Source organism: Pelophylax lessonae (genome assembly GCF_965119305.1).
Source record: "Pelophylax lessonae genome assembly, chromosome: 1".
Lineage (NCBI taxonomy): Eukaryota > Metazoa > Chordata > Amphibia > Anura > Ranidae > Pelophylax > Pelophylax lessonae.
This window is the reverse complement of record NC_138768.1, coordinates 366,573,237-366,591,161: the sequence shown is the minus strand read 5'-3', so window position 1 is coordinate 366,591,161 and position 17,925 is coordinate 366,573,237. Positions and strand designations below refer to the sequence as shown.

The 17,925-nt window shown below is 44.6% G+C and overlaps 1 protein-coding gene across 1 annotated transcript in view; it reads left to right on the top strand.

Annotated features, from left to right (window-relative positions):
* Positions 1 to 7,462: 7,462 nt before the first annotated feature.
* Positions 7,463 to 17,925, top strand: part of LOC309564272 (annexin A1-like) — a 70,960-nt gene continuing 60,497 nt past the window's right edge. Inside the window, exon 1 of the mRNA XM_082268895.1 lies at positions 7,463 to 7,614. The gene's annotated coding sequence lies outside the window, so the exon portion shown is untranslated. The remainder of the gene's footprint in view (positions 7,615 to 17,925) is intronic.

Here is a 17,925-nt window from a genome sequence, read left to right as displayed (position 1 = left end):
CAGCGCAACAAGGCACACAGGTCTCGCATGGAGGCCCAGTTATTGGTGGTGAAGTGGTGCTGTTCCGCAGAGCGACTCACGCGTGCGCGCTGCAGCTGAAACTCCACTATGGCCTGCTGCTGCTCGCACAGTCTTTCCAGCATGTGCAAGGTGGAGTTCCACCTTGTGGGCACGTCACATATGAGGCGGTGAGCGGGAAGGCCGAAGTTACGCTGCAGCGCTGACAGGCAAGCAGCAGCAGGGTGAGAACGCCGAAAGTGCACACAGACGGCCCGCACTTTCTGCAGCAGCTCTGACATATCGGGGTAATTTTTAAGGAACCTCTGCACCACCAAATTCAGCACATGCGCCAGGCAAGGGATGTGCGTCAAACCGGCTAGTCCCAGAGCTGCTATGAGATTTCGCCCGTTATCGCACACCACCAGGCCAGGCTTGAGGCTCGCTGGTAGGGATGATCGAACGGTTCGGGTCGACCATCGGTTCGACCCGAACATTGGTTGTTCGAGGTTCGGCCGAATTTAGAACTTTTTGCCCAAAAAGTTCGGAATTTAGCAACCAGAACCGCCCAAAATGCAATGCTTCAGGAAATGGGCTTTAAAAGCCCGTGATTGGACCAGAACCATTAGCAAAAGCCAATTGAGGGGGCAGGAGAATGCTAGGAATGTGATTGGAGTGACTAGGGGGTCCCTAGACCAATCATTAGTGAATACGCCCCCCAGTATATAAGATCGCCCCCGCCATATTCCTAGCATTGTTATATTGGACATGGAAGAGAGTGGAAGCAGTTCTGTTAATTTTACTTTAAAAGTGTCATTTAGCATTTATTAGTGTGAGGAAAGGGATATCTAGTGTAGTTAAGAGTGCTCCTTTACACTTAAGTTAGCTTCAAAAATTTAGTTTCTGTAGGCAAAGTATGAAGTGTCAGGGGACCGTAGTGTAGGGTTAACTGACAGTGACTGCTATGGCAGGGTGACCAAACCCTTCCATAGCAGGGTGACCGCTATAGAGAAATGATTATTTCTCTGAATAGCTTCGGCACACCCATATGGCTTCTCACCAGCAAAGCATTTTTTATGCTGCAGGGGCTGCCACTGTCAGTGCTTTTTTGAGGACATGTTTGATGTCAGACATGACATCTGAACATGTGTATAGGGGGTATATATACACATATATGTCTGTATATATACCCCTAGCCATATATAGGTGTGATAGTAGCAGAAATATATGCTTACGCTAATGAAATCATTTACAGGAATATATTTCTGCTACTATCACACCTATATATGTCTAGGTGTGTATATAAATATATGTATGTGTGTATATATACCACTATACACAAGTTCAGATGTTTTGCCTGCCTCAAAAGAACCCCAAAAAATGCCAAAAAAAAACGTTAGCGTCAAAAAAAAATGCCCAGGTGTGTTTTTTTGCTGGCATTTTTTGGGGGTTTTTGGAGGCAGGCAAAACATCAGAACTTGTGCACAGTACCACTATACACAAGTTCAGATGTTTTTTCTGACTCCAAAGAACCCAAAAAAATGCCTGCTATTAAAGCGGTAAGGTGCTGTGCAAAGCGAGAAACCATATTGGTGTGATCTGAAAGTTTTCTAATACAAACAATATTTTTTTTTTTATGGTTCTGGACATGCTACAGAGCTGAAACTTCACATGTACACTTTTTAGACCCCCCAGATACTAAATCAAAAAATCTTTTTTTTTTTTTTTTTTTTTTAATTTTTCAATAATTGGCTTTTTTATCAAAAATGACAATTTTTAAGAACTTTTTTGTGTGATTTTGTGTCTGGGGGGTCTAAAAGGTGTACCTGTGAAGTTTCAGCTCTGTAGCATGTCCAGAACCAGAAAAAAAGATCATATAGGTGTTAAAGGAGGCTCCCACATCCCTGTTCTACTGAAAAATTATCTTTTTTTTTTTTTTCATGGTTCTGGACATGCTACAGAGCTGAAACTTCACATGTACACTTTTTAGACCCCCCCCAAATACTAAATCCAAAGTCAAAATAAAAAAATCTCTCTCTTCTTTTTTTTTTTTTTTTTTTTTTTTTTTTTTAATTTTTCAATAATTGGCTTTTTTATCAAAAATGACAATTTTAAGAACTTTTTTTGTGTGATTAATAGTTAATGGGGCATGACCCAGAACCCTAGGCACTTTTTAGGGGCATTTATTGGGTTTTAGGGCTTAAAAATTGTGTTTTTTGATTACCGAAGTTCGGGTCCCATTGATTTCAATGGGGTTCTGAAATCCGAACCGAACTTTTGGGAAATTCGGGTGTTCTGGTCGAACCGAACTTTTCAAAAGTTCGATCATCCCTACTCGCTGGCAGCAACCACTCATTTGTCTGCTGTTCCATGCTCCTCCACAACTCCTGCGCGGTGTGTGTTTTTTTTTTTTTTTTTTCCCCAAACAGGCAAGTTTTAAAACTGCCTGCTGTCGTTTACCCCTGGCTGTGCTGAAGTTGGTGGTGAAGGTGTTACGCTGACTGGATGAGGAGGCGGTAGAGGATGAGGAAGCGGAGTAGGAGGAGTTAGGAACAGGAGGCAAACTGAAGCGCCCTGCAATCCTCGGTGGTGGAAGGACGTGCGCCAAATTGCTATCCGCCTCAGGCCCATCCGCCACTGCATTTACCCAGTGTGCCGTTGGGGAGATATAATGCCCCTGACCGTGCTTACTGGTCCACGTATCGGTAGTTAGGTGGACCTTGTCACAGATGGCGTTGCGCAGTGCACACCTGATTTTTTTCCCCCACTTGGTTGTGCAGGGAAGGGATGGCTTGCCTGGAAAAGTAGTGGCGGCTGGGCACGACGTACTGTGGGACAGCCACCGACATAAGGCTTTTAAAACTGTGCGTCTCCACCAGACGGAATGACAGCATTTCAAAGGCCAAGAATTTTGAAATGCTGGCATTCAGGGCCAGGGATCGCGGGTGGGTAGGGGGGTACTTCCTCTTCCTCTGAAGTGTTTGGGAGATGGAAAGCTGAACGCTTCCACGGGACATTGTGGAGATGGTTGGTGACCCAGGTGGTGGTTTTGCTGACAGATCGTCTGTTTGCGGGGTGGCAGGTGCTGGTATCACTACAAAGGTGGATGAAGAGGCCGAGACTGCAGCAGAAGAGGAAGCAGGAGGAGCCAGAGACCTTTCTTGGTTTTGAAGGTGTCTACCTGCCTGATCAATCATGCAGGTTGTGCTCAGGTTGAGAAGGTTTATGCCTCGCTTCAGGCTCTGATTGCACAGGGTGCAAACCACTCGTGTCCTGTCATCAGGACATTTTCTGAAGAACTTCCACGCTAGAGAACTCCTTTGAGCTCGCTTTGGTGCGCTCGTTCCCTTGCTGTGTTGGGCAGTAGCGGGCGTAGTGTCTAGGGCACGTCCGCTCCGCTTCTGCACCCTGCTCCCTCTTCTGCTGTGCTGGTGGCTCTGAGCGACCACCGCCTCTTCCTCCAAACTACTCAGGTCACCTGCATGACCTTCATTCCATGTGGGGTCGAGGACCTCATCGTCCTCCACATCATCTTCCACCCAGTCTTCACCCCTGCCCTTCTTGTCGGTCTCCCCAATTCTGAATGCCGCAGCAGTTGGCACCTGCGTTTCGTCATCATTGGAGACGTGCTGCGATGGTCCTTCCATGTACTCATCTTGAGAAATAAGTGGTTGGGCATCGCTGCACTCAATCTCTTCCACTTCTGGGGCAGGGCTAGGTGGATGGCCCTGGGAAACCCTGCTGACAGAGTCATCAAAAAGAAGAGACTGCTGCATGACTTGGGGCTCAGACTGCTTGCCTGATTTGCAAGGGGGTGAGGTGAAAGACGGTTGGACATTGGCTGCAGTTGCCAACTCTGACCTTTCTGCAGTAGACTGGGTGGGAGACAATGTGAAGGAACTGGAGGCACTGTCAGCAACCCAATCTACTATTGCCTGTACTTCTTCTGGCCTCATCACTTATAGAGGCGCATGATGCCCTACCAAATACTGCTGCAGGTTCTGTCGCCTACTCACACTTGAGGAAGGTGTTTCACTTGTGCGTGTAGCTGGCACAGATCGACCACGTCCTCTCCTTGCAACAGGGGCTCTACCAGCAGCACCATGACCCAGGCCACGGCCCCTATTTGACGGTCTCCTCATATTTCTGTAATTTATGATCTTGCCCTAGAAAGGTGTTTATTGAATAGCGGAACAAAACAACAACAGTATCGCACGGTTGTATCTCACAGTCAAATATGCAAACTATGCCGCAATTTCATTTTTTTTTTTACCCCAAAAGGGTGTATATTGAATAGCGGAATAGAAAAAAGGATAAACGGTGTATCTCACACGTACAAACAGACTAGGCCCCGATTACAATTTTTTTGTACCCTAAAGGGAGGATGAGGAAGAGCAGTAGGAGGGATTCAGAACAGGAGGCAAACTGAAGCGCCCTGCAATCCTTGGCGGTGGAAGGAGATGCGCCAAACATTTAAAAGGTGTATCTCACACGTACCGATACAGACTATGCTGTAATTTAATTTTTTACACTCCAAAAGGGTGTATATTGAATAGCGGAATAGGAAAAATTTTATATACGGTGTATCTCACACATACAAACACAGACTAGGCCCCGATTACAATTTTTTTGTACCCTAAAGGCAGGGTGAGGATGAGGAGTAGGAGGAGGTCCGAACAGGAGGCAAAATGAAGCACCCTGCAATCGTCGGCGGTATGAGATGCGCCCCAGAAATTGGAAAGGTGTATCTCACACGTACCGATACAGACTATCCCGCAATTTAATTGTTTTTACCCCAAAGGTGTAGATTGAATAGCGGAATAGAAAATATATCAAAAGGTGTATGTATCTCACACATACAGACCTAGACTAGGCCCAAATTACTATTTTTTTTTGTACCCCCAAAGGCAGGATGAGGAGGAGTAGGAGGAGTTCGGAACAGGCAGGAGGCACACTGAAGCACCCTGCAATCAGTCAGCTCTGCTGCAGCCTATGGAGGGAAAAAAAAAGAAAATTCCCCTTTTTAAGTTTGTAATTTTTAAATCGATTAGTACAGACTATGCCACAATTTAATTTTTTTAACCCAAAAGGGTGTATATTGAATAGTGGAATAGAAAAAAGTGTATACATTTTTAAATCACTCAATAATAGCACATGTGAACACAGCAGTGTATTATCAGTCAGCAGCACTGAAGGAAAAACGCTGCACACAACTGACTGATAAAAAATATTTTTTTCTCCCTCCTCCTCAGCGGGCAAAAAGATTGTGTTCACACCACCCCACACAAAGCAAAATCGATTGTAGAACACTGACCCTGCCTATCTCCAGCCTCGCCCTAAAATGCCCTAACAACTCGCCCTGCCTGCAGCACTCCGACCTGTCCCTGATTCTGAATTCTTTTCGGACACAATATAATTTATGACTGTCTGTCCCTAATCAGCCGCCAGCACGTATGATGTGTGCTCTGTCCCTGTACTACAGCAGAATGACGCAGCGGCGCTCGGTCTCGAACTTATAAAGACTTGGTCACATGCTTCAGATGGCCAATCACAGCTACTAATACATTTGTAGGCATGGCTGGGATGGCTTAAGGCACACCAGTTAAATGCTTGTTGATTGGCTGTTGAAAGCCCGCCATTAAAAGCGCGCCAATACATACAAACACGGAAATAAAATGACCGAACACAGATTTTAAACCCGAACATACAGTAAAGTTTGAGTCCGTGTTCGGGTAACAAAAATCCAATTATTCGGTACGAACACGAATAATACAGTCCGTGTTCACTCAACACTAGTCATCAGTAGTCTGCAAAATTTTGGAGGGGATGATAAGGGACCACATACAAGACTTTAGTAATGAAAACGGTATTATAAGTAGTAATCAGCATGGATTCATGAAAAATCGTTCATGCCAAACCAATCTATTAACCTTCTACGATGAAGTGAGCTGCCACTTAGATAAAGGTAAGCCTGTGGATGTGGTGTATCTGGACTTTGCAAAGGCCTTTGACACCGTTCCCCACAAACGCTTACTGTACAAACTAAGGAAGATAGGTATGGACCATAAGGTGAGTACCTGGATAGAGAACTGGCTCCAGGGGAGAGTACAGAGGGTGGTCATTAATGGGGAGTACTCGGATTGGGTGGGTGTGGAAAGTGGGGTCCCCCAGGGTTCTGTCCTGGGACCAATCCTGTTTAATTTATTCATAAATGATCTAGAGGAGGGGATATCTAGTGCAATCTCAGTATTTGCAGATGATACTAAATTAGGCATGCCAATATCTTCTATGCAGGATGTGGAAATCTTGCAAGCAGACCTGAACAAAATAACGGGGTGGGCAACTACATGGCGGATGAGGTTTAATGTAGAAAAATGTAAAGTAATGCACTTGGGGGCCAGAAACCAGAAAGCAAGCTACTCACTAGGGGGGGAACCTCTGGGTGAGTCTAGGATGGAAAGGGACCTGGGGGTACTGGTAGACAACAGGCTTGGCAGTGGCATGCAATGCCAAGCCGCCGCAAGCAAAGCCAACAGAATACTGGGTTGTATAAAAAAGGGGATTCACTCCAGAAATAAAGAGATTATTCTTCCACTCTACAAGACTCTGGTCCGGCCACATCTGGAGTATGCTGTCCAGTTCTGGGCACCGGTCCTCAGGAAGGATGTGCTGGAACTGGAGAAAGTCCAGAGAAGGGCAACAAAAATAATTAGGGGAATGGAGGACATCAGCTATGAGGAAAGATTACAAGCACTGAACCTATTCTCTCTCTGGAGAAGAGACGATTGAGGGGGGATATGATATCAATGTACAAATACTGTACTGGCGACCCTAGCATAAGGAACAAACTATTCAGAGAAAGGCGATACAATAAGACACGTGGCCACTCACTAAAACTTGAGGAAAGGCGGTTTAACCTTAAAGTGCGTAAGGGGTTCTTCACTGTAAGAGCGGTAAGGATGTGGAATTCTCTTCCGCAAGCAGTCGTATCAGCGGGGAGCATTGATAGTTTCAAAAAACTATTGGATGGACAGCTTAAAGACCACAACATACAGGGGTATACAATGTACGGTTAAAAGCAAACACACACACACATCATAGGTTGAACTGGATGGACTTGTGTCTTTTTTCAGCCTCACTAACTATGTAACACTAGTGTTAACGAACACCATAGAAAACAACCTTTTTGTTCTGTCCATACATTGAGACTGTGACAAATGCAGCCCAACTCATGTAGTTTTAATGAGCCCTATAAAAACTTGTAATTTTACCTTTTTTTTTTTTTTTTTTTTTTTATTCCCTGGGCTTTAGTGTTGCATAACTAAAATAAGTTAAAAAAAAAAGTACAACAAATCTATTAAAGTATGAACATAAAAAATTGTATGTTAGCAGTTTGAGAAAAAAGTCAGACATGGCATGAACTTCCCTGGGAGTTGTAGATGTCGTCTACTACTGAACAACCAGTCAGAGAGCTGGAGAAAATATCCTTGTGTTGCTAGGTGTGGCTTTTTTTTTTTTTTTTTTTTTTCTCCACCGTCCTTATAAAATCACAAGCCCAGGGCTGCATTCTTCTGCTTAGTGCTTCTTCACAGACATCTGCAGCCAGCCCCTTGATCAGTAAGTAACAATGTAAACTTTTATTTTTACTTTTTGTCTGTTTTTTAACTTTGCAGCATCTTTATTTTCAACATTCCAGTACTACTTTGTAGTTTAGAGTTAACTTCTTAAAAAAAAAAAAAAAAAAAAAAAAAAAGTTAGACGTTGCATAGACGTGGCAATAATATCTATCGGCCAAGCGTTGTACAGTCTCCTAAACTTACTAAAACATGTGATATGCAAAGCGTTAAAGTATATTAAATGTATACAGCTATTAAGAAGATGGCTTATAAAACTGGCAAAACGTCCTTTCTGTGGTTTCCTGCCATGGAAACGTACTGGAAATACAAGTTTAGGGAGTGAGTCATGCAGGATTAACACACCCATCTACTAAACTTGGTAAACTGTTTTAGAAAGTATTTTAGGAGTCAGTCTGTGTCTGTATCTGTATCTTTTTGTAATCTTTAGGTTATTATAGGGTTAACAACTATTTAACAGGGCAAAAATGCAGAAAAGGCTTTTCGCAAAAGGATTGTAATGAGGGGTCAGAAAACACTCGTCTAAAACTCCTAACTTTTGAACTGCTGTTTCTATAGCAATGTACTGAACAGACTGATGCCTAACTGCCCTAACCTATTACTAGAAACTGCCTATAGAGGATGGTTTATGGAACTAAAGCTGGATACACACTGTACAACTTTTTGTTGTTTTTTTGATTTCCTTTAGATTTACCTTCAACTATGTAGTGCAGGGCCTGCCTGATTGCATACAAATTGAAAGTGTTTAGGTTTGACCTCAGATGGTTTTGGTAAATTGTAAGGGAAAAATCTAAAGATAATCTGTATAGTGTGTGTCCAGCTTAAAGGTCAATAAAGTATTAACAAAAGACAATGCCAACATGGGTGTGCCTTTTTAAAAATTTAAATCATGTGTAGCACCCTACAGGTAGGTGCTAGGTTAAAGTAAAGTGGGCCTTGGCTGCCTAACAGCAGGGCCATGATTTCAGCTGGGCTGTCATGTCTCCCAGGTGTGTCTGCTGAGAGGGGAGTCTCCTCACTGTCTCCAAGAGAGGATTCTCATTGGACAGTGGAGGAAACCCAATCGGAGACACACTCAGGCCTGTATCTACCCCAGAAGGCAGATTCTGCCACAAAGGATTCTGGGAGTGGGTATAGGTTCTGAAGGAATGCATGACACACCGTCTTTGGCGGGAAGCAGAGTCCCAGGAGGGAGAGAACGGCTGTCTCTCCTCCTGACTGTTATACTTCCGTCCCTTAGTTCAACTGTCACTCCCTCTGACCCCCAGTCAACTGTCTTAACAGGGACTATACTTCCCATTAAACACTGAACCTAGGGATTTAAACCGGAAAAAAGTTGTGAAATGTCTCATTGGCAGTTTTCTGCAGTTGCATTACCCAATGCATCTCGGTGAGATGCTTTTCCTAAATGGTCATTGGGTGGTACCCACAACGGATGACGTGTGTTCAGTCATAGCTTTAAAGGTCAATTCCTAGCCGCTTTGGTGTTTTATAGAAAGCCCAGGATATTATTAGATGCACCTGAAATGGCTGCGCGATAGCTGATAAGGGCCCCAGAGCTTAAACGGATTGTAAAGTCTTGTCTTGTTCATAAAGAAAAAAAAACAACCTGTATACTTGCCTGTGCTGTGCAGTTGGTTTTGCACAGAGCAGCCCAGATCCTCTTACCTCTGGCCCCTCCCTCCTGTTGAATTCCCCCAGAGCAAGCAGCTTGCTATGGGGGCACCCAAGACTAGTCACAGTTCCCTGTGTCTATTCAGACACTGAGCCGCAACTCGGCACCGCCCCCTCTCTCTCATGATTGGCTGACTGACTTTAACAGCAGCGGGAGCCAATCGTGCCGCACTGCTGTCTCAACCAATGAGGGTACCCCTGGGCAGCTGAGAAACTCCTTCAACATTGCTGGATAAAGAAGGGCTCAGGTAAGTATGGGGGGAGGGGGGGAGTGCTGCACACAGGTGTGTGTGTGTTTTTATGTGCTATTGACAGACTATGTATGGGTGGCCATTTGCTGTCCCTGATTTAGAGCAATGTCCCTCCTCATTTTGTCTTTGTCCTTTTCCTTTCCTCATTTGGCCCTCATTTTTGCTCTGATCTATAAAGTTGTATATAAAAATGCACAATTTCTTTCAAAAAGTGTTTCCCAGTGCTAAACTTTTCATTCAATTTTCTAAATGCATTTGTAAAATTCAAAAGCCAGTATAAAGAAATAGTAGTAGTGAGGGGGGTGGAGCACTTGTGGGTTAGACTAAATCATTCTTGTGCTTGCTTTTTTTAAGGTGGTGGGGGGGAGGGGTCGAAGGCTGGGTGTGTCCTATGCCTACATAATTTTGCTTATAGTTGTCCCTCGTTCCCATCTCAAAAAGTTGGCAGGTATAGGTATGCAGTATTTATGTTGGCGACATAATCCCTGCCCCAGGTTTCCCATTTCATGGTGGTTCATTTTTTCTTTTGTAGCATTCTAAGGAGTCACCCTTGCATGAATGGATTCGAGTTATGTCTAACTACACTGTGTGCATGCATAAGAACACAGCCCCATAGCATAGAAAGGCAGTGCACTCTTCTGCTCCCTCTCCCTCCTGCAAACTAACAGATTATCTAGATAGAAGATGCACTGTCCATTGTTAACTCTTTCCTTTTGAAGACCCAAAAGTTCAGAGAGGCAGCACAGAGCAAAAGCCGGTAGCACTGAGTTATTAACTGAAAGTGCTTGGGAAGAATTTTTTTTTTTTTTTGTAAATCAATTTTTATTGAAAAGATAGGAAAATAGTAACAATACATGCAAACACGGTAAACATAGGTACATTCTTAGATGAGCAGGTACAATACCAACAAGTGACAATCAGCGAAAATCGTTTTGTAAAAGTGCCGGTTGCACACATAAAAAAAGAAATACAATGCAAAGAGCACACAACGTGCTCTCAGTCAAAACCAAACTTGAAATGGGGATTAGCGCAGTTTTTGTGGAAAACGAGCTCCCACCCCCGTTGGGTACACACTGTGGGAGCACCGTCTCCATTCTCTTGTTTCTCAGACACAGGGGCGCCACTACCTGTGTATGACTCCCTACCACAATTGCTATGGGAGTGCCAATATCTTGTAGATACCAAGCATGACCAAACAAACTATGAACAGGGTATGGGGTAAAAGGGGGGGGGGTGGGGCCGGGGGGGATGTGCCACCAGTGCAATGATCATGCAGCTGATGAAAGTATGCTAATGTATCATATCATGAGGGGAGATTACACATCTAGTCAGGGGGTTGATCAATCCAAGAATTCCACTGTTTCTTGAAAAAGACTGCCTTCCTAAGTTTGAAGGCGAGCATTTTTTCCATTTCATACTGGAGGGCTACTCTATTCTTAACCTCTGCCAGGCACGGAGGGCTAGTAGTCCTCCATTTGGCTGCTATCGCTATTCTGGTAGAAAATAAGATATGCGCCAATACCTTCCTGGGACCAGGGGGAAAGGAATCCAAACCAAGCCCCAGCAAGGCTAACTCAGGTGTTGGGTGGCAAGGCATTCCCAATAGTTGGGAAGCCCAGTTTAAAACTACCTTCCACATGGGTTGAACCACCGGACAGCTCCAGAATATATGTAATATATTACCTTGCATTTGGCACTCCTGCCAGCAGAGGGGGGAGCATTTCTTATCGATAGCATGGAGTCTAGCTGGAGTCATGTAGTATCAATGAAATGGCTTCTGGGAGTTGTCCCAGTGGTCCACACATGCCGAAGATGAACGGCTGTACTGGAATGCTTTCATCCACTGTGAAACATGGAAGGATTGGCCCAATTCTATTTCCCATTTTAGAATGGTAGAGGTTTTGCGTAAAGGAGGTTGATAGTTGAAATATCTATAGGCAAGTGAGATACCTTTTTAATAGTGGAACGGGATTTAGCAATAAGGAATTCCCAAAGTCTTTTTGGTATAGGGTTAATTTTTGAGGCGTGGGCTTTGTTATATGCTGAGATCTGGAACTTAGTTAACATATCGAGGGCCGATTGGGGCTGGATTAAGTGCTCAGAGAAGTGAAAATCCCTCCTTCTCCAATGCAGAGTCGAAACTCCTGGGATGAGTAAATCATACGCTGCTAGGGGGGTATCCAGTTGGAGACATTCCTCGTCACAGAAGGTTCGACTAAGTAGATGGGTCCACGCCTGTAAAGTAGCTTGAATGGTAGGGTAAGAGGAAATTCCAAGCTTATGTAGGAGGCTAGCTGCAACAGTTAGAGCATATAGGTTTTTACCCGGGGAAACTTGTCTTTCAATCTGATTCCATAAGTTATCTTCTTGGTGTACAAACCAATAGCGGGCTTGTGCCAGTACTGCTGCTCTATAGTACGCTTGTGCATTAGGGAGACCAACTCCCCCTAGATTGTGGGGTTCGTAGAGAGTGGTCAAGGCTATCCTAGGTGGTCTCCCATCCCAAATAAACTTCCGTAGTTGTGATGCTAGTTTATTGAAAAATAATTGGGGGATGGGAAGCGTCCTGAAAAAATATAATAATTTCGGAAGGACCTGCATTCTGTATGCAGCAATTCTGCCCAGCCAGGAGAGGTGGACCTTCCTGATTTGGGAGAATTCGTCCGCAATGCTATCCAATAATGGCAGGAAATTATAGTCATATAATTTTGCGACCGGAGAGGTAGGTTGGACACCCAAATATGTTATCGAAGGAGCTTCCCAGTTACATGGAAACACAGCTTTTAAGATTGGATATGTCAGCAGACGGAATGGAGATCGGAAGAGCATAACATTTGGTAGTATTAATCTTATAATATGAAATTTGACCAAATAGTTGAACAATGGATTGTAGTGCAGGTAAAGATACACCGGGGTCAGTCAGGGTCAAAATAATATCGTCGGCAAAAAGTCCCAATCTGTGTTCAGTTCGACCAACTTTTATGCCTTTGATGGTGGAATTGGACCTAATAGCTTCTGCCAATGGTTCTATAGCCAGAGAAAAAAACGATTGGAGAGAGGGGGCAACCCTGCCTCGTGCCATTTGTCAGGGTAAATGCATCTGATAGGATCCCATCTGTGAGGACTCTCGCTGAAGGTGTAGTATAAAGGGCCATAATAGCCGAATGAATAAACCCATGAAACCCAAACTTAATGAGAGTTTTGGACAAATAGCCCCAATGGACCCTGTCAAAGGCCTTTTCGGCGTCCAGCGCCAAAAAGACCGTTGGAGTAGGGTGTTCTTCAACAAACTTTAAAAGATCAATCATGCGACGAGTACCATCTGCAGCTTGCCTGCCCTTCACAAAACCTACTTGATCCAGACCCAGTAGATACGGCGTGCAGAGTAATAGTCTGTTAGCTATCCCCTTCGCATAGATCTTCAGGTCCACATTCAACAATGATATGGGCCTGAAGTTGAGGGGGGAGTCCGTCGCCTTCCCCGGTTTGGGGATGGTAACTACCTTTGCTTGGAGCATTTCCGGAGGGAATTTGCCAGATGTAGAGGCCGAGTTAAAAAGGGGGATAATTGTGGGGGCCATCAATTTGTAGTATTCTGCGGAAAATCCGTCCGTTCCCGGGGATTTGTGTAGTGGAAGGGAATCAATTACATTTTGAATTTCTTCTTGGGAGAAGGGTTTGTTCAATATTTCCAGGGAGGCGTCATCTAATTTTGGTAAGGAAAGTGAGGATAAAAAGTTGTCAATGTCATGGTCCCTGGGGTCATGAGTGTTGGGGTCGTCCTTAAGATTGTACAACGAACTGTAGTAGTCCCTAAAGACGTTAGCCACATCCTTAGGGTTTGTGAACAATTTACCCGAACTATGGTGTTTAATCATGGGAATATGAGATTTAACCCGTTTTTTCTTAAGTTGGGAAGCCAGAAGTTTACTCGCTTTATTGCTTTGAGAGTACCATGTCAGTTTTAATCTTTTAAAAAATACATCATGGTCACGAAGCAGGGTAGTCCGAAGGTCGGTTCTTAGGCTATTAAGTTCCTTCACAATATTAGGAGAGCTAACTCTACCCGATTTTGTGGAGTTGTTCTAAACCTGCAATTTTAAACTGTAAATCAGTTATGTGTGCTGCTCTCTTCTTCCGATCCCTAGCCGTCTGCTGAATCAGGAGACCTCTGGCTACCGCTTTATGGGCGTACCATCAGCATTCATGCGAAAATATTCATCAATCTTAGCCTTGAGTTCTAAACTATACTCCGGGTGGGCTAACACAAAAGTGTCATTCCGCCAGATAGGAGCGTGGTGTCTGCTGGAGCCATCCATTATATCTATAGTGACCGGAGCATGGTCCGACCATGTGATAGACGGATGTCTGCCTTGACAATTCTTTGTAGGAGATATTTGTCTGTCAAAAAAAAAAATCAATTCTAGAATAGCTGCCATGGACAGAAGAAAAAAGAGTAATCTCTTTCAGTGGTTCGAAGACACCGCCACGGATCAAACAATGCCTCCTCTATACAAAGGGAGCCTAAGTTTGGCCTACGTCTTCGCCCCACTGATGAGCAATCCAAGTCCGCATTCAGAACAACATTGAAATCACCGACAAGTAACAAGCGCCCCTTGGCCTGTTTTTTTGCCCAAAGGAATGTTTTCCGCAAGAATTTCATAGGATGCTTGTTGGGGGCATATATGTTTACAATGGTATATAAAACGTCATTAAGTTCCACTATTAGCAGAAGGGCCCTGCCATGAGAGTCTTCCGCTCTGTGCAGCAATTTGAAGGTTAGCGTATCTCTAAAAGCCACCAAAACCCCGTTCCTCTTGGAAGAGTCATTGGCCGAGAAAATGTGTGGGAATTTAGGGTGCGAGCATTTAGGTGCTTTGTTACCTGCAAAATGAGTTTCCTGGATGCAGATAATGTCACTTTGGTGCTGCAGTGCTGTTTTCCATAGGCTTCTCCGCTTGTAAGGGCTCTTTAGACCCCTGGCATTAAGGGACATCACTCTAATGACCATCGCAGTGTGAGACAGTGCTGGCGTGGCTCCTGGTGGCAAAGAAGGAAAAGGGGAAAGGGAAGGAAACCAAACAATGAGGGACTGCACAAATTATCCTGAACCAGAAACATCTGGAATACTTGAGGAAGTTCCGTGTGATCCTGAGTACTTGGGAAAGTGTATAGAAAATCAGAAAAAACGAGACAGGCAGGTAGGTAAAACAAAAAGTTGCAAGAAGGATGCGGGCAATCCCGCACAAAAGCATAGGGGGAAACAAAGTCAGGTGAACCGCACAACGAGTGCGCTGGGCTCCGAACGGGTCATATGGGTGACCTGATAAACATGCCAGTAGAGTATAAATCTAACTCATGAGGCTGCATCATGGGATTTGGTAGTACGTTGTGGTTGATCTTGAAGTGAGGCAGTGCTTCTGACGTCTTCATGAGGGAGATAACCCCATTGCCGTAGTAGCTCCAGTCCTCTGGCCAGAGAGGAGATGGTGTGGGACGTGTTATTTACAGTGACAGTAATTTTTGCAGGGAAACCCCACTTATACAGGATTTTGTGGTTCCTGAGGATCTTGGTAATAGGCACCAAGTTGTGTCTAGCTGAGAGGGTGGCTTGAGAGAGATCTGTAAACGGTGAGATTCCAGCATATGGATCTGGGAGCGCAGGGTTTTGTCTCGAGAAGCGCATTAGTTGATCTTTCACATGGAAGAAATGTATACGGGCAATAACGTCCCTGGGGACTGTATCAGGGATATGAGACGGCTTCGGCAGCCTGTGAGCCCTGTCAATAAGGAGGTCTGCAGGAGTGAGCGTGGGCAGGGCAGCATGCATAAGCTGTTGAAGGAAAGAAGAGCTCCACTGGCTTCACTGATTCCGGGATCCCTCGGAATTTAATGTTATTCCTCCGTGTCCTGTCCTCCAAGTCTGCCACTTTCAACTTAAGGTGCTTGAGCTCTTCTTCTAATTCAAAGTGAGCGTCCACTAGCTCATTATGCGCTCTTGTGAATTCACTCAGTTTTTTCTCAGTGTAGTCCACCCTGTCTCCCAGTGAGGCTATTTATTTTCTGGTGGTTCTCATGAAATTTGCCGTATCCTGCTGTAAGGCCCCCCTTAGTGTTCTCATCATGTCCTTCATTGCTGTATCAGTAATAGCTTGACCAGTTGTGGGGTATTCATCCAGCTTCTGGCCATATGAGACTGTCTGCTCCATGGATTCCCCCTCCTCCATGTCCTGGCCATCTAGCTCCTTGCCCTCGCCTTCCCCTGTCAGCCTTCTCTTTTGTTTAATGGGGCTAGAGAATGGGGAGGTTCGCTGTGTGGTGTGATCGTCAGGAGACTCACCGGGGTCCAGGAGAGGATGGTATGGCTCGATCCTCCACAGCGTGAGGCGGGAGAGTGGGACCTCGCACGGGCGCCATCTTGGCTGGCTCGGCTCGATGCAGGGCAGAAGAACTCCGTCAGTTTCTTAGGTTTGTCCCGCTGTTTTCTCTTCCCCCACTGTAGCCATTTCGAATCCTGGCACTGTTAGGAGTTGACCCGATCGGGTGATATCGCTGGATAGTCGCTTGGGAAAGCTTAAAACGGCCCGTTGTAGCAGAGCGGCGTGATCACTCGTCCATCTGCGCCGGCTCCGCCCCCCCCCCCCTCTTGGGAAGAATTTTAACCAGTAGCTTACTGGTGACTTTTCTTTTTTTTTTTTTCTTTTATTTTGCTTCACGTGTTAGACTGAAAAAAAAAACAGTATTAAATGCTAACTTTATTATTATTAATTTTTTTTTTTTTTTTTAAACCGGAGGTCTGCTCTCTTATAAATGTAATCCTAGTGTCTGTCTAGCTGCTGGATTGCTTTCACAAGCGGGGAGAGGGGATGTCTACTTGGCTCCCACTCCCGCTGCCTTTCTGCAGCTTTCCCAGGCTCTCCCGTCCCACCCTTATCGGCTCTTGGCTAAGGTAACCCGGAAGCAATGACCTGCCATCACTTCCAGTTTACTGGAATATGAACAGGCCATATTTAAAATATGAAGCATTCGAAAACACTGATCTTGGTGTTTTTAATGCTTTTTTTAAGGGCAGAAGAGGGATTTGCATTCTTGGAGACCCTAGATCTCTCCATAAAAAGTACCTTTCGCTTGCCTACTGCTTTCACAAGGATGTTTACCTTCCTTGTGACAGCAATAAAAGTGATGACAAAATTGTAAAGCAACAGTGTTTAAAAAAAAAAAAAAAAAGGCAATGATATACTGTACATGTAAAAAGGCTCATTTGCTTTCTCCTAAAATTACAGACCTAAATCCTATTGATTTGTGACTATGTCCAGGCTTGTTGGTAGCTCTGTGGTTTTATAGTGGTTACAGAGCTTTCATTTTTAGCATGTTAATGCTTGTTTATGCAAATTAGAAACTATAGGAGATTTCATGTCAGAATGAACATTATATCAAGACACCAGCGGCTGAAAGTACATGCAATGTTTTTAACCTTTCCTTTTAAAAGTTGAACAATTCTTATCCCCTCTTACCTACTGGTCATTTAATCCCTTCCAGCACTTTTTTAGGGCTCTAAACATTGGGAGACGGGTATTCGGGTCATATGACAACTGTGATTGGCAGTCACCTAATCGGAAAGCTGCCCATGCCTAGTATGCATCGGGAGCTTTCCGGTACCTGCACACTACCGTTCTCAATGGAGTTTCAGTTCAGTGGGTAAAAAGTATTTGATCCCCCAAGCAAAACATGACTTGGTACTTGATGGATTAATCCTTGTTGGCAAGCACTGAGGTAGGAGGTTGTAGTTATCTCTGGAGGGATTTTGGTCCACTCCTTTACAGATCTCTAAATCCAGAGTTATTTGGCAACAAGTTTCAGCTCCCTCCTATTAATTTTCTATAAGATTAATGTCTGGAGACTGGCTAGGCCATTCTATGACCTTAATGTGCTTCTGGAGCCACTCCTTTTGTGGCCTTGGCAGTATGATTTGGGTCATTGTCATGCATTGGAAGACCCATCCACAACCTATCTTCAGTGTTTTGGCTGGGGGAAGAAGGTTCTCATCCAGGATTTTACAATACATGGCCCCGTCCATTGACCTTGCCCCCCCCTCCTCCTTAATGTGGCAAGGTCGGCCAGTATCTTTAGCAGAGAAACAGCCCACAAGCATAATGTTTACACTTCCATGCTTGACTGTAAGGATGGTGTTCTTGGAGTCTTAGTCCAGCATTGTTCTTTCTCTAAACACCGAGTAGAGTTAATGAGACAGAGCTCAATTTTGTTCTCATCTGACCATAGCACTCCAAATCCTTCGCTGAACCATTTAGATGTTCATTGGCAAACTTCAGATGGGCCTGTACATGTGCCTTCTTGAGGAGGGGGACCTT